At 37.4% G+C, this 15,173-nt stretch overlaps 1 long non-coding RNA gene across 3 annotated transcripts; it reads right to left on the reverse strand.

Annotated features, from left to right (window-relative positions):
* Positions 1–1,274: 1,274 nt before the first annotated feature.
* Positions 1,275–13,221, reverse strand: LOC117307169. Of its 3 annotated transcripts, none has more exons than XR_004521040.1 (7): positions 12,849–13,221; positions 6,568–6,644; positions 4,862–5,970; positions 4,190–4,280; positions 3,172–3,248; positions 2,487–2,577; positions 1,275–1,334 (listed from the first exon to the last, which is right to left on the reverse strand). It is a non-coding gene; the product is annotated as an uncharacterized LOC117307169 (long non-coding RNA). The 3 variants fall into 3 exon arrangements; XR_004521041.1 differs by lacking the exon at positions 12,849–13,221 and having other exon boundaries at positions 4,862–4,938; positions 5,880–5,970; positions 6,568–7,048; XR_004521039.1 differs by lacking the exon at positions 12,849–13,221 and having other exon boundaries at positions 6,568–7,048.
* Between the last annotated feature and the right edge of the window lie 1,952 nt (positions 13,222–15,173).

Raw genomic sequence — 15,173 nt, forward strand, 5'->3', positions numbered from 1 at the left:
TAATTTTTTATTTTTGCAAACATTTTGCAAAGGTTTATAAATATACAATGCTTTTTGTTAAATATGCCATGTTGCACTTCGGGCAGATAAGATTGATAAATTTACAAGGCAGTATTTTATACTATATATAGCCTTGTGATTTTTTGTAAATGTTTGAAAAATGTGCAATATGTTGATGGTTGCGAGGCTGCAACAGGTGTCAGCCCTCCATTCTGTTGAGCTTGAACCTTCCTGGGTGACTTCATTGAAGCGCTTAGGGACATGTTTGATTTCTATGTGTTATGCGCTATATAAGAATGGTTAATTATTATTATTATTTATTAAGGCCTCGCCTAAGAACTGACACTGTTGGCTTTGGTGCTGTGTCATGGATGACAATCGTTCCTTTGTAGATGCCACCTCACAGTTGGTTCACATGTAAAACAAAGCAAATATTCTTGCATTAGTCTTGTTTTAATAATCTGATTGAACAGAGTAAGATTGTAGGGCAATCTTATAGTTAAGTAGACCTATACAAGCAATATATTTCAGTTTCAAATTTGGCCTATTCATCCTGGTAAGGTTCGTCTAAAACAGGGCTACCACGTGAAGGTCCCAGGATACCTGCCCCACACGGTTTCCAGATCATCAGGGCCTTTGCACCGCCCGAAGGCGGGTCCGGTCCGCCATCCCAAAAGGAGGGACAGTCCCCTACTGTACTAGCGCGGTCCCTAGTTGGAAAGAACTTAGGGACTACTTCCGTTGGTCAACCATTTGTGATTACACCGGCACCATCCTAGCAGATGAGGAGCCCGAATGCACCTTTAAGATCAACCACTCAGTGGAGCGAGCCGGAAGTAGGACCCCACATGCCACGTGCACGTGTCCAGGTCCCTTTAGTTTTATTCCGCAGGCACCACCATTTCGATCCGCACGCACCACTCGTTCCGCAGGCACCACCAAGTTAGCGCACAAAAAAACGCGTATATGCTTGTTTGCTTGCAAGGGTGTACTTAGGTACAAGATAGTGAGCTACCAAAACAACCCACTACATGTAAAGCATCAAATATCAACACATGTAAAGCCCGGTTGATACTTCCTGCAAATACCAAATTTTATGTCAGAATCCTCTTTTCCCTACAACATTCACAAGTGAGTTGAGCAGATTTGAACTGCTATGAATTATTTTTTGACTGCAACAATTGCTTCGCATTTGCAGGAAGTATGAACCAGGCTCCACTCATCTAAAAAGAATATCTTACTTTTGTTCTCTGATGATCCACAGATGAGCTGCTCGGATGTCTTGATGATACTGATGTTTGCCCAAAGCAGTTGATCTCCAGGAACTACTGGCCCTGAAAGGTGAAGTTAACGGATATAATTATTAAGTTGTAAGTCAATATTTTGTCATCAAAACTCTTGCATGGGTAATTTAGACCACCTCTTTATATAATAATAACAATTATGGTGGCTTCTTATAGCGCTCAGGTCTGTCACGCAGTGACGCTTCAACATTATTATTACCCCCGTTTACTGGGCCTTAAATCATTCCTTAAACCATCTCAGCTCCCTGGGGGGAGTATACAGTCTGTGCCCCCAAATATGTAAGCTAATCAATCACAAGAAACAACTCTGCCCTCACAGGTAATCATTTATCCATGTGTGGAGCGAAGATACCTAGATATTTCTTTGTGTATCTTGCACGGGTATGCCCCTGTGGTGATACACTTTTCACCCATTAAAAAGAGGGACAGAAAGTAGCAGAAATAATGCACCCCTTATCCCCCTTTTGCCATATCCCCAGTTCCAGGACTTTTGTTGTCTGTTTGTTATACAAACGTGGCAGACAAGACAGGCTGCACTATAGTTTCTCATTGTATTTGGATAGTTGGCTATTGGAAACTAAAGCATTCTGGGATTTCTACGCTATACCCTGGCAGATTATTTATCTGCTGTGGCTAACAGCCGAGGTTCTGCGATTCATGGTCGGTGCCTTATGCATATTTTCTCACAAGACAACAAGAAATCCAAGTGTTAGACTGTTTTGCTAACTTTCCTTTTGTCAAGTCGAGGTTTTATTGGTCAATTATAATTTCAAAGGCAATCCCTCAAATGTGCAAGATAATTTGGGTGGAATACTGACCTAAAGAGGTTTTGATTGGGAGGGGGAATGCAACAGACACCCCCCCCAACCCAGATTTAATCAGAAGTATTGTTTATTAAGACTACCAGCACCATGCAGCCACTATTATAAATAAATTTAAAAAAGGGTACTAGGTCTAGCAGTTTAATATTTGCCTAAAATTGACAAATTCGAGAGCTTTTCACCAGTTTTATCAAACTTGTGCCATCAATTATTTGAGACTTAAAAATGCATGGCAATGGAAGGTGATCAGCCTTTTTAGCTGACGAATTTAATCTGGGTGCTAGTTCTATTTAATGTGGAGCTCCATTTACCAACACATCCTTCAAAAGCCAACAAAAACAATCGTTCAGATATGTATTACCTTTTAAGTTATAGGCCTTTACCATATTCAGATCATTATGAGCTTGTTACTGGTGATCTTTCGACATCTTCATAATGGTGGCTGACAAACACTACAAAAAAAAAACATTTTAAAGGACAAAATAAGTTTGCATATAAAAATTTTAAAAATAATATAAAAATTACAAGGGGTAAGTTCGGCAGTTTTATCGAATTTGGGCCTACAGTTTAAAAAATAACAAGAGGCAAGTCCAGCAGTTTAAGCAGATCTAGACCTCACATTAAAAAATAACTAGGGGTAAGTCCAGCATTTTTATTGAATTTAGGCCTTAAAATTGAAAAAATCACACGGGGCAAGTCCAGCAGTGCTTAAAAGCACAATTGGACCTAAAATTAAAATAATCACAATATGTAAGTCGAGCAGCTTTTTCAAATGTTGGCATTCAAATTGAAAAAGTCACAAGGAGTAAGGTCTAGCAGTTTTAGCGAATTTTAGCCTAGAATTGACAAATCGGAGGGCTTAGTCAGTTTTATCAAACTTATGCCACTAATTATTTGAGGCTTAAAATGCATGACATTGGACGTTGATTAGCCTTTTTAGCTAGATGAATAAAATCTGGATGCTAGTTCTATTGGATGTGAAGCTCCATTTACCAACTCATCCTTCAAAAGCCAACAAAAACAATTGTTAAGAATTATTTATTTACCTTCTTAGGTATAGGCCTACATCATATTCAGATTCATATGAGCTTGTAACTGGTGATCTCTTGAAGTCTTCATGACACTACAAAGAAAAACATTTAAAAGAAAAAAATAAGTTTGCATCTAAAATTTTAAAATAGCAAGGGGTATAAAGTCCAGCAGGTTTACTGAATTTTAGCCTCAAATTGAACAATCGCAAGTGGCGAGTCCAGCAGTTTTATCAAATTTGGCCTACAGTTTAAAAAACACAAGGGGTAAGACTAGCAGTTTTAGCCAATTTGAGCCCAAAACTAAACTTCACAGGGGGAAGGTCCAGCAAATTTATCAAATTTATGTCTAAAACTTAACAAAATGGCAAAGGGTCACAAGAGCAGTTTTATCAAACTTGTGCCATTGACTATTTGAGGCTTAATAGAACACAATGCCTTGGATTTCTACGCTATACCCTGGCAGATTATTTATCTGCTGTGGCCAACAGCAGAGGTTCTGCGATTCATGGTCGGTGCCTTATGCATATTTTCTCACAAGACAACAAGAAATCCAAGTGTTAGACTGTTTTGCTAACTTTCCTTTTGTCAAGTCAAGGTTTCATTGGTCAATTATAATTTCAAAGGCAATACCTCAAATGTGCAAGATAATTTGGGTGGAAAACTGACCTAAAGAGGTTTTGATTGGGAGGGGGAATGCAACAGACACCCCCCAACCCAGATTTAATCAGAAGTATTGTTTATTAAGACTACCAGCACCATGCAGCCACTATTATAAATAAATTTAAAAAAGGGTACTAGGTCTAGCAGTTTAATATTTGCCTAAAATTGACAAATTCGAGAGCTTTCCACCAGTTTTATCAAACTTGTGCCATCAATTATTTGAGACTTAAAAATGCATGGCAATGGAAGGTGATCAGCCTTTTTTTAGCTAGATGAATTTAATCTTGGTGCTAGTTCTATTTAATGTGGAGCTCCATTTACCAACACATCCTTCAAAAGCCAACAAAAACAATCGTTCAGAATTATGTATTACCTTTTAAGTTATAGGCCTTTACCATATTCAGATCATTATGAGCTTGTTACTGGTGATCTTTCGACATCTTCATAATGGTGGCTGACAAACACTACAAAAAAAAACATTTTAAAGGACAAAATAAGTTTGCATATAAAGATTTAAAAAATAATATAAAAATTACAATGCAGTTTTATCGAATTTGGGCCTAGAGTTTAAAAAATAACAAGAGGCAAGTCCAGCAGTTTAAGCAGATCTAGACCTCACATTAAAAAATAACTAGGGGCAAGTCCAGCATTTTATTGAATTTAGGCCTTAAAATTGAAAAAATCACAAGGGGCAAGTCCAGCAGTGCTTAAAAGCACAATTGGACCTAAAATTAAAATAATCACAATATGTAAGTCGAGCAGCTTTTTCAAATGTTGGCATTCAAATTGAAAAAGTCACAAGGAGTAAGGTCTAGCAGTTTTAGCGAATTTTAGCCTAGAATTGACAAATCGGAGGGCTTAGTCAGTTTTATCAAACTTATGCCACTAATTATTTGAGGCTTAAAATGCATGACATTGGACGTTGATTAGCCTTTTTAGCTAGATGAATATAATCTGGATGCTAGTTCTATTGGATGTGAAGCTCCATTTACCAACTCATCCTTGAAAGGCCTACAAAAACAATTGTTAAGAATTATTTATTTACCTTCTTAGGTATAGGCCTACATCATATTCAGATTCATATGAGCTTGTAACTGGTGATCTCTTGAAGTCTTCATGACACTACAAAGAAAAACATTTAAAAGAAAAAAATAAGTTTGCATCTAAAATTTTAAAATAGCAAGGGGTATAAAGTCCAGCAGGTTTACTGAATTTTAGCCTCAAATTGAACAATCACAAGTGGCGAGTCCAGCGGTTTTATCAAATTTGGCCTACAGTTTAAAAAACACAAGGGGTAAGACTAGCAGTTTTAGCCAATTTGAGCCCAAAACTAAAATTCACAGGGGGAAGGTCCAGCAAATTTATCAAATTTATGTCTAAAACTTAACAAAATGGCAAAGGGTCACAAGAGCAGTTTTATCAAACTTGTGCCATTGACTATTTGAGGCTTAATAGAACACAATGCCTTGGATTTCTACGCTATACCCTGGCAGATTATTTATCTGCTGTGGCTAACAGCCGAGGTTCTGCGATACATGGTCGGTGCCTTATGCATATTTTCTCACAAGACAACAAGAAATCCAAGTGTTAGACTGTTTTGCTAACTTTCCTTTTGTCAAGTCAAGGTTTTATTGGTCAATTATAATTTCAAAGGCAATCCCTCAAATGTGCAAGATAATTTGGGTGGAATACTGACCTAAAGAGGTTTTGATTGGGAGGGGGAATGCAACAGACACCCCCCAACCCAGATTTAATCAGAAGTATTGTTTATTAAGACTACCAGCACCATGCAGCCACTATTATAAATAAATTTAAAAAAGGGTACTAGGTCTAGCAGTTTAATATTTGCCTAAAATTGACAAATTCGAGAGCTTTTCACCAGTTTTATCAAACTTGTGCCATCAATTATTTGAGACTTAAAAATGCATGGCAATGGAAGGTGATCAGCCTTTTTTTAGCTAGATGAATTTAATCTGGGTGCTAGTTCTATTTAATGTGGAGCTCCATTTACCAACACATCCTTCAAAAGCCAACAAAAACAATCGTTCAGAATTATGTATTACCTTTTAAGTTATAGGCCTTTACCATATTCAGATCATTATGAGCTTGTTACTGGTGATCTTTCGACATCTTCATAATGGTGGCTGACAAACACTACAAAAAAAAACATTTTAAAGGACAAAATAAGTTTGCATATAAAAATTTAAAAAATAATATAACAATTACAAGGGGTAAGTTCGGCAGTTTTATCGAATTTGGGCCTAGAGTTTAAAAAATAACAAGAGGCAAGTCCAGCAGTTTAAGCAGATCTAGACCTCACATTGAAAAATAACTAGGGGTAAGTCCAGCATTTTTATTGAATTTAGGCCTTAAAATTGAAAAAATCACAAGGGGCAAGTCCAGCAGTGCTTAAAAGCACACTTGGACCTAAAATTAAAATAATCACAATATGTAAGTCGAGCAGCTTTTTCAAATGTTGGCATTCAAATTGAAAAAGTCACAAGGAGTATATTAGGTCTAGCAGTTTTAGCGAATTTTAGCCTAGAATTGACAATTCGGAGGGCTTAGTCAGTTTTATCAAACTTATGCCAATAATTATTTGAGGCTTAAAATGCATGACATTGGACGTTGATTAGCCTTTTTAGCTAGATGAATATAATCTGGATGCTAGTTCTATTGGATGTGAAGCTCCATTTACCAACTCATCCTTGAAAAGCCAACAAAAACAATTGTTAAGAATTATTTATTTACCTTCTTAGGTATAGGCCTACATCATATTCAGATTCATATGAGCTTGTAACTGGTGATCTCTTGAAGTCTTCATGACACTACAAAGAAAAACATTTAAAAGAAAAAAATAAGTTTGCATCTAAAATTTTAAAATAGCAAGGGGTATAAAGTCCAGCAGGTTTACTGAATTTTAGCCTCAAATTGAACAATCACAAGTGGCGAGTCCAGCAGTTTTATCAAATTTGGCCTACAGTTTAAAAAACACAAGGGGTAAGACTAGCAGTTTTAGCCAATTTGAGCCCAAAACTAAAATTCACAGGGGGAAGGTCCAGCAAATTTATCAAATTTATGTCTAAAACTTAACAAAATGGCAAAGGGTCACAAGAGCAGTTTTATCAAACTTGTGCCATTGACTATTTGAGGCTTAATAGAACACAATGCCTTGGATAAGGCAAATGTGCCTTGTAAGTGCATGGTTTTCCTTTCACTCTGCAAACTAATACGGTCAGCCTTTTTGTGGAGTCAAGTTTTTGACTAAAATGGCCGACCGTGATAGGTCGCAAAGTTCAAGGAAAACCATGGCATATTTGTGTGGATCATTGTATTCTACTTTAAAACATCTTTCTGACCAGAAAATGTCCAGATAAATGTATCTGAATTTCCAGATTTCAAGACCATGCATTTCCAGATTTCAAGGGGGGGGGAGGGTCGTGGATAATTTGTTGAGAGGGGGGGGGTTGCCATGTTAAAACCAGATAGCATCAGGAATATAGATATATAAATATCACCTGCCTGTGTTACCAGAGTACCAAATTCTACTAGCACTCACAGGTACTATGTGAGTGTGAACAAACACGTAAAAAGCCATAAAGCGTGGGGCTGAGTTGTAAACAAGGCCATGTCCACATTACAGCGCCTACAGCTACGGCTATAAGACCGAAGATACAGACATCCTTTACATTAAGATTTTGAGAGCCATACATAGCCCTAGCCATTAACCCCAACTCAGAAAATACAACAGAAAATTGCACTTTTTGGAAACAGTTTTTCATTTAACACAACAAGAGGCAATACAAGCATTATGAAATTATATCGAGTGTGTGGGATAATAATGATAATAATAATACGAAACATTTATATAGCGCTCTACGGAGAACAGAGCGCTTTACATGAGACTATGACAACAAAAGAAAAGAGAAACAAACAAACTAGGATGGGTGGGGAAAAAGAAATGTCTTGAGGAGGCTTTTGAATACAGGCAACGAGATCGCCTCTCTCAGACCCGCGGGGAGCTCATTCCATAGCGAGGGGCAGCTATGGAGAATGAGCTATCCCCAGCTTGGGATGGGATAAAGTCACCTGGAAGTGGTATTTTGTCTAAACAAAGCTTTTGTCACTATATGTGTTTTGATGAGTGGAATATGACATAACAATTAACTAAGGTTTAAAAAAATTAGTGTCCATGTTGTTTACAAATTTGAAAATAAGCCCGACCCGAGAGGGCACTGTTTGTGACGTCAATCGAGGCGCGATGAATCGCATGCAGTGCCAACACAAGATAGTGACGCTTGGCGCAAGCTTAAAACATGCCATACATGTTTAAACAATACCTGATTTTTTTTTTAAAGAAAAGAACTTTTCTCTTTTCTCTTCATGTCAAAATGTGTAGTGTCTTCCGGATTCTCGAAGCACGACGGCTCAAAATGTTTGCTGCACAGCGCGTCGACTAGACTTGCAAACTTACATCTTTAGTTGTTTTTCTGCATCCAGCAGCAATACACCTGGTACACATTGCTGGAAAAATTAAACATACAAACTCACGACTAGGACTTGAATATACTTGCACGTACGTGTGTTCGATGTCCAATCGAGGCAAAGTCTGCCTCGATTGACATCACAAAAGGGGTAGGCGGAGTCACCCCCCACACAATTACTCAAAAAAGTATTTAATTGTTCAGAATAATATCCTATTTCAAGGTGACTTTAAGTTTTGGTTGTGTAGTATTAGTACAAAGGAAACTTTAGTTACTGATGGCTAACGGTCGTAAAACTTAAACATATCAACGTCGATTTTTAAAACATAGCATTTGGAGGCCCAAAATATTAGTCCCCTGTAGGCTCACAGGGGAGCCTTGATAGTTTCGAACCCACCCCCAAAATGGGTCAACTTGTACCACCGCTGCTTACTCGCTGACAGTTAGTTTTGCGCATGTGCAAAATTGTTGACGAGCCATCGCGATCATCGACCAATTAAAAGCCCTGAACAGCGATGGTACACAAGTCAACTCCACCCAAGCCAACTCGAACCCAAAATATTGTACCAAAGTCAACTCGTACCCAAGTCAACTCATACCCAGGTCAACTCGTACCATATAACGTTCATTGTATGCCGAAACAGAGAATTTCCGTGCAGCGTGATTTTATAAGCGATTGGAAACGATGTTCTACTCACTCTTATTAATAATAATTCCTTCTTACAAATTTCATTTTTTAATAATAATTCAGGTTTCTCATTTCTTCTTTTTTTTCACGAGTTTATTCATTCAGATCAGTTTTTATCCTTGTACCCTTTAGTGCCTTTGTTATTTTTAGTTTTATTGTCTGGATCCCCTTTAGATAGTGATTGTTTTTGCTTTTTGGTTATCCGCAGGCTTGTTGGTTGTGTAGTCATATTTTTATTGCCTATTCTTTGTATGTACTGTTTGCCTTGAAATAAATAAATAAAATCTACTTTTTATAGCAATTAAACGTTTGATGTTAAAAACAGACTGGATTAAAGAAATAGCTAGGCATAGGCCTAAAAATATGGTTTCTTATCATTTTTTACCGTAGTATGTATTATTTCAATGTTTTAAACAGTCAGCCTGTAATTCCTGCTTTAATGTTCCTCTCTTTTCTGCTTTAAAAAACAAACTATTTTCAACAATAACAAAATAAACGATGTATAAAATGAATGCGTTGATGTTTCCCCCGAGTGTTTTTCTTAAAAATGTCAGGGTAAAAATTCATTCAATTCATTCATTTGCATGTGTTCTGATTATCGTTTTCCAATTCAAAATTTATTGTTTCATTACTTTTTCCAACCCAATACACTTTGCGAAAGTTTTGACTATCTATTTCTATAAGAAAGGGAAAAAAGGAAAAAATTCATTCAAACACGCCAATTAAACAACAAATCTTAAGTTCTGATTAATTTTCCCCACAGAAGTATAAAAAAAAATAATAATAAAAAAATTTAAAAAACATTAGGGCCTAGGTCTTACTAACTCTTGTTCGCTTGTTCTATAAATAGAATAACATAAAACATGAAGAAGAAAAACGAGTTGAAACCCCAAAACTGAGTAAAAATTTATTGGGGTACGAGTTGACTTGGGTACGAGTTGACTTGGGTACGAGTTGACTTGGGTACGAGTTGACTTGGGTACGAATTGACTTGGGTACGAGTTGACCCGAATTCTTGTCGACGTCGTGAAATTGTCTTGAAAAGGAAGAAAAGCGCTAGCTGGTGTCCCCACTGAATGTTCTTGCAATGTTTACATGTCACGTGGTCAGCTACACTGGTACCCTGTCTAAAGCTTGACCTATAGACCAACTCGTTCGATCCAAGGCAACGTGTTCCTTTAACAAGCATGGCAACGTAGACAGAATTAAGAAATACATGGCATATAAACTACATCATTAAAAATCACAGGATTAGTATGTGTTCACAGACAGTGACAGCAGCAATTTTTTCAGGATTAAAAAACATCATAGCAAGTTTTGAAAAAATGTAATAGATGGTGTAGGCCTAACATTAGACGTTGAGCGTTGCGTTGGTAATGGGATGTGTTTAAAAAGAAATCAAATTTTTCTCAGTATTGTATCGTTTGTTTGCATGACCTTTTTAAAATAGGTTGTTTAATTTTTGTAAATAATAACGAAATTAATAATATCACTAAAATTACAACTTAATCATTGGACACAGGTCAAATGCAAGTTGTAAACAATCTTTGAAAAAAAACATTAACGAAAGACAGTTCCATTTCCACTGGGCAAAAAAAATGTATGGAAAAAATAAATTCCAAAAGATTTTATAAACAAGATATAATATGAACCAGTTATTGAACTTACGAATGCAATCAGTGCTCAGCTGATAAGTTATACAGATGAGACTTTCTCCAACTTTCGAAAAGGTAAAAACGGAGAGAGGGTAAACAAACTCTATCAAACGAACGACGTGCACCAGGCAGAAACAACCAGCACAACGAATGTTTGCGGTTTGCCCCTGCATCCTGAATAAGTGAGCCTTAAATTGAGCCGCGGAACCAATTTCTTCAAGACAACTGTAGAATGTATGCGGTACGAGGTGCCTTCGCATGACGTCATAGTAGGCCGGCGAGGCAGTCGTAGAGTTTGGTACCTAAATAATAAGAACGAAAACGCGTGTGTATTCGCCGCTTTCATACCGCGGACCGTGGTAAATTTGGAATGCTTATTGACACTGTCATTGATGAGTGTGCGTTGCGAAAAATTTTTGGATTAAAACAATTATAAAATAAATAAAGAAAAAAAAACCACTATGATTATTACATTTTTTTTTTTATCTAAAAGAAATTCTGATTTTTGACTAAAAATTCAACTTCACACAATTCTAAATTTATCTCAAACGTTGGTTGATTACCTCAGTCCACACTGGTGAGATGTCTTCAGAAGTTTGGGCCCCATTTCATAAAGCCTGTTAGCACAAAAATTTGCTTAGCATGAAATGTCTTCCTTGATAAAAACAATATTACCAACCAGATTTAAATTTGTTGCATATTTTGTTGTTACTGGCATTCAGCTGTTGTTTGCTAATTCTGAAAATCACTTGGAAATTCGGTTGGTAATCCTGTTTATGAAGAAATTTCATGCTAGCAAATTGTTGTGCTTACAGGCTTTATGAAACTGGGCCATGCTCTGTGTCACTTGAAACCATAAAATTATCAAACATTTTTTGATCCAAAATCTAAAAATTTGCCAGTGTCAGCCAGACAGTAAGACACGCTATTTTGAAGAACACTTCAAATGTGAAATTTCAGAAAATACAACATTTGCTTGGGAACAATATACAAGGATTGGTTAAGAAGTTTTGAGGGACTTTTGGAAATAGTAACAGATGGTATAACAATGGCTTTGGGATACAGATTAAATGTTATGACAACATCACTATGTTGGCAATTTGTCTTTGAGAACTGTGGCAACATGCAATGGGAAATAAAGACTGTTTATCTGCTTTTGACAATTCGGGAGCTAAATATCAGTACATTGGCAACATTTTGAGAAAATAGACACGTAAGCCACCAACCCAAAATAACACAACGTCGGTAATAAATTGAACATTCAACAGTTTGAGATTGGCAGGTCTGTGAGTGACAGGATACAAATAAGCAAACAATAAACAAGAGAAGAAAAAAATTAATAAATAAATAAACAAAAGGTTGCGATCCGTTTGTTTTTTAAATGTGCCAGAGTAAATTCCCAGACGTCGCACATTGGCTTCACGGAATAATAATTTATCGGTTGTTAAAACAAAATTCAGGTTTGGAAATTCTGAGGTACTGAACAATTTGCGCAGCATTAGCCCAGAGACAATATTAACAGAAAAATCACAGCATCGATTTAAAGACAATTTCAGAGCTAAACAAAATTAGTTCAGCAAGTTTTGATAGACTGGGCAACATGTTTTGGTGAAATGTACAGGGGTGTAAACTAATGGCTTTTGAGTTGAGTCAACTCTTGAATACAGTATGATAGTTGAACAAAATCATAAAAGGTTGGCAGGTCTATGCCACAACGTGCATGGGGAAAATAAATATTACAACATCCCCTTGTGAACAAATTGAGAGCTGAAATATCGGTCCATTGTCAACATTAAAAAAACATGAGTCTCGAAAAACATCAACCATGAAGCACAACATCGGTAATATATTGAACATTGAGAAGTTTAAGATCGGCAGCTTGTAAATGTAGGTGACAGGATAAGAATGAGCACAAAAAAATCAACCCTGTGCAACAGCATGGTCTTTATTTCCCCCGGGTATTGGATGATGGCTCTGGACGGGTTGGTCCATGGGTCCATGGCCAATGTGAGGACGGGTGATGTCGTTGCGAACAACGGCAATGCCGTTGGCCCACAGAACCTCACAGTCAGTTTAGTTTATGGGATAATGGTCTTCACGTCTCTAAATGCAGTATCGGAAACATAGATTTCAATCAAACAACAATATGCTCTCGTCAAAAATGCTCCTCACGATTTGTGGATATATGATACTAATGTAACTCACGGTTGTTGTGTTGGGGTGGCACCGTCTCTTAACAGGTGAATGCAGCAACACTGGCACTGAAGATTACAATACTACTCTAATAACACAAGAAAAGGAACATTGCCTCAATAAATTGCCTCAAGAAATCTGCTATTAGCTGCATAAACAGTTGCCGGATGACGATTTCACAGAAGCACGATGATTGACGCTGCCACAAACAGAAAATACTTGGTAGAAAACTCCAATCATATCCGACTCGACTTCACTGCAGCTTTGTTCTAAAAATCTAGTGCCAGTGAATCACGTGACGCGATCCCGCCTGCTCCCTCATCGAGCCGCGTTTCTGGACCGGAAATTGGGGGAAAATAGAACACATGCAGTTAAAGGCGGTGGAATTTTGGCCTCCCGCGGTGTTATTCAACGAATGTTTTAATGTATGTAATTAAGAGTATTTTTTTCACAATTCTGAAAAAGTTTGCTGTATAATTAACCAGTAATTAGCTGCAGCAATTAAGACCTCATCGTCCAGTGAGTTATGAAAAAAACCCAAAAGTAAATCATTATACCCTTTATGTTGCATAAAAGATGAACATTTACTACACAGTCTGATGTGATAGACCATACCTCTGGGCAGACTTAATTTTAGAGAAAGCTCATTCGGTCCACTAATTAATATCTAGTTAGTAGCGACAATACAAGCCATTTTCTAACAATACAAAAAATACTTGACTGCACCAGCCAAAAGTAAATGTACCCTTCATGATGAAATTTTATTTCATAATCTGATGGACCGTACCACCACTAGGCACACTTAATTGTGGAATTGGCACCCATCATGAAGAGTCTATACATGTACTCCTATGTACATGGATACAAAAGACATACCATAAGTCACTTGAGTCTATACTATGAACAGAGAGTCAAATGAATACAAAAGGCATACCACAAGTCACTGGGCTATCAGGGCTGCCAATTGGCAAACTTCACTAAGAGTCTATACTTATGTGTACAGAGTCAATGATCACAAGCTAAGGCACTGGGCATACCATTACATTGGCTATGAGGGCTGCCAATTGCTTCATGATGAGTCTATACTCCTATGAGAGTAAAATGAATACAAAGGGCATACCACAGAGTCACTTTGGCTATGAAGGATACAACTGGCAAACAACAGAGTCAATGATCACAAGCTAAGGCACTGGCATACCATTACATTGGCTATGAGGGGCTGTAATTGAGAGAGTCTGTACTCTATAAGCACAGAGAGTAAAATGAATTACGAAGGGCAAAACCACAGAGTCAATTTGGCTATGAGGGCTGACAATTGGCAAACTTCACAAAGAGTCTATACATGATACAAGGCACTGGCATACCATTACATTGGCTATGGATGAGGGGTTGCAATTGTCTTGAGAGAGTCTTTACTCTATATAAGCACAGAGAGTAAAACATATAACAAAAGGCACAAGTTAGTGGCTATGAGGGGTGCACCCTTGATGCAGAGTCCATAAGTGCAGAGAGTAAAATCAACACAAAAAGGCATATCAAAAGGTTACAATGGCTATGAGGGGGGCCACTTTTCAACCTCCTTGAAGAGTCTATGTTATAGTTAGATGAATACAAAAAGGTGTTTGGGGGTTGAACAAAGAATTGACTAGAGTGGGATTCGAACCAACGACCTCCGGATTAAAGAGCGGCGGCACGTTAATCCAGAGGTCGTTGGTTCGAATCCCACTCTAGTCAATTCTTTGTTCAACCCCCAAAAATCATTTCAAAATTTACCCAGTAAGTTTCCATTGTGGTTTGTATTGAACACAAAAAGACATACAAAAAGTCACTTTGGCTGTGAGGGGTTGGCACCCTTCATGGAAAGTCCTTACCCCTATGAACAGAGAATAAAATTAATGCAAAAGAGAATACCAAGATATGTCAATTTTTATCAGTTTCTATGGAGTACTATGGGCATATAATCCAATAATTCAAACTATTTTTCTTATTACACATAATATTTGTTGTACCTTTCCAATGGAATTTCTTTTTTTACGTCTTCAGAGGGGGAGTACATCAGCAATTTGTGTGCCTCATCGCTCACGCGCCCCCCATTCTGCCACAGTTTGCTACGTTAAATACGGTTCAGTTCTCACTCACGCGCCCCCCATTCTGCCACAGTTTGCTACCTTAAATACAGTTCAGTACTACAAGCTACACAATGTGCTGGGTGCCGTTGCTCTTATCGTAAGGACCAATTGCAATGCAATGCAATGCAAAAGTATGACCCAGTAATATATAGTGGTGTACTGTACTTAAGTCTAGTGTGCTTGTTACGGAACATTTATCAGTCACCAT

The sequence above is a fragment of the Asterias rubens genome, chromosome 2 (genome assembly GCF_902459465.1).
Source record: "Asterias rubens chromosome 2, eAstRub1.3, whole genome shotgun sequence".
In the NCBI taxonomy this organism is placed as follows: domain Eukaryota; kingdom Metazoa; phylum Echinodermata; class Asteroidea; order Forcipulatida; family Asteriidae; genus Asterias; species Asterias rubens.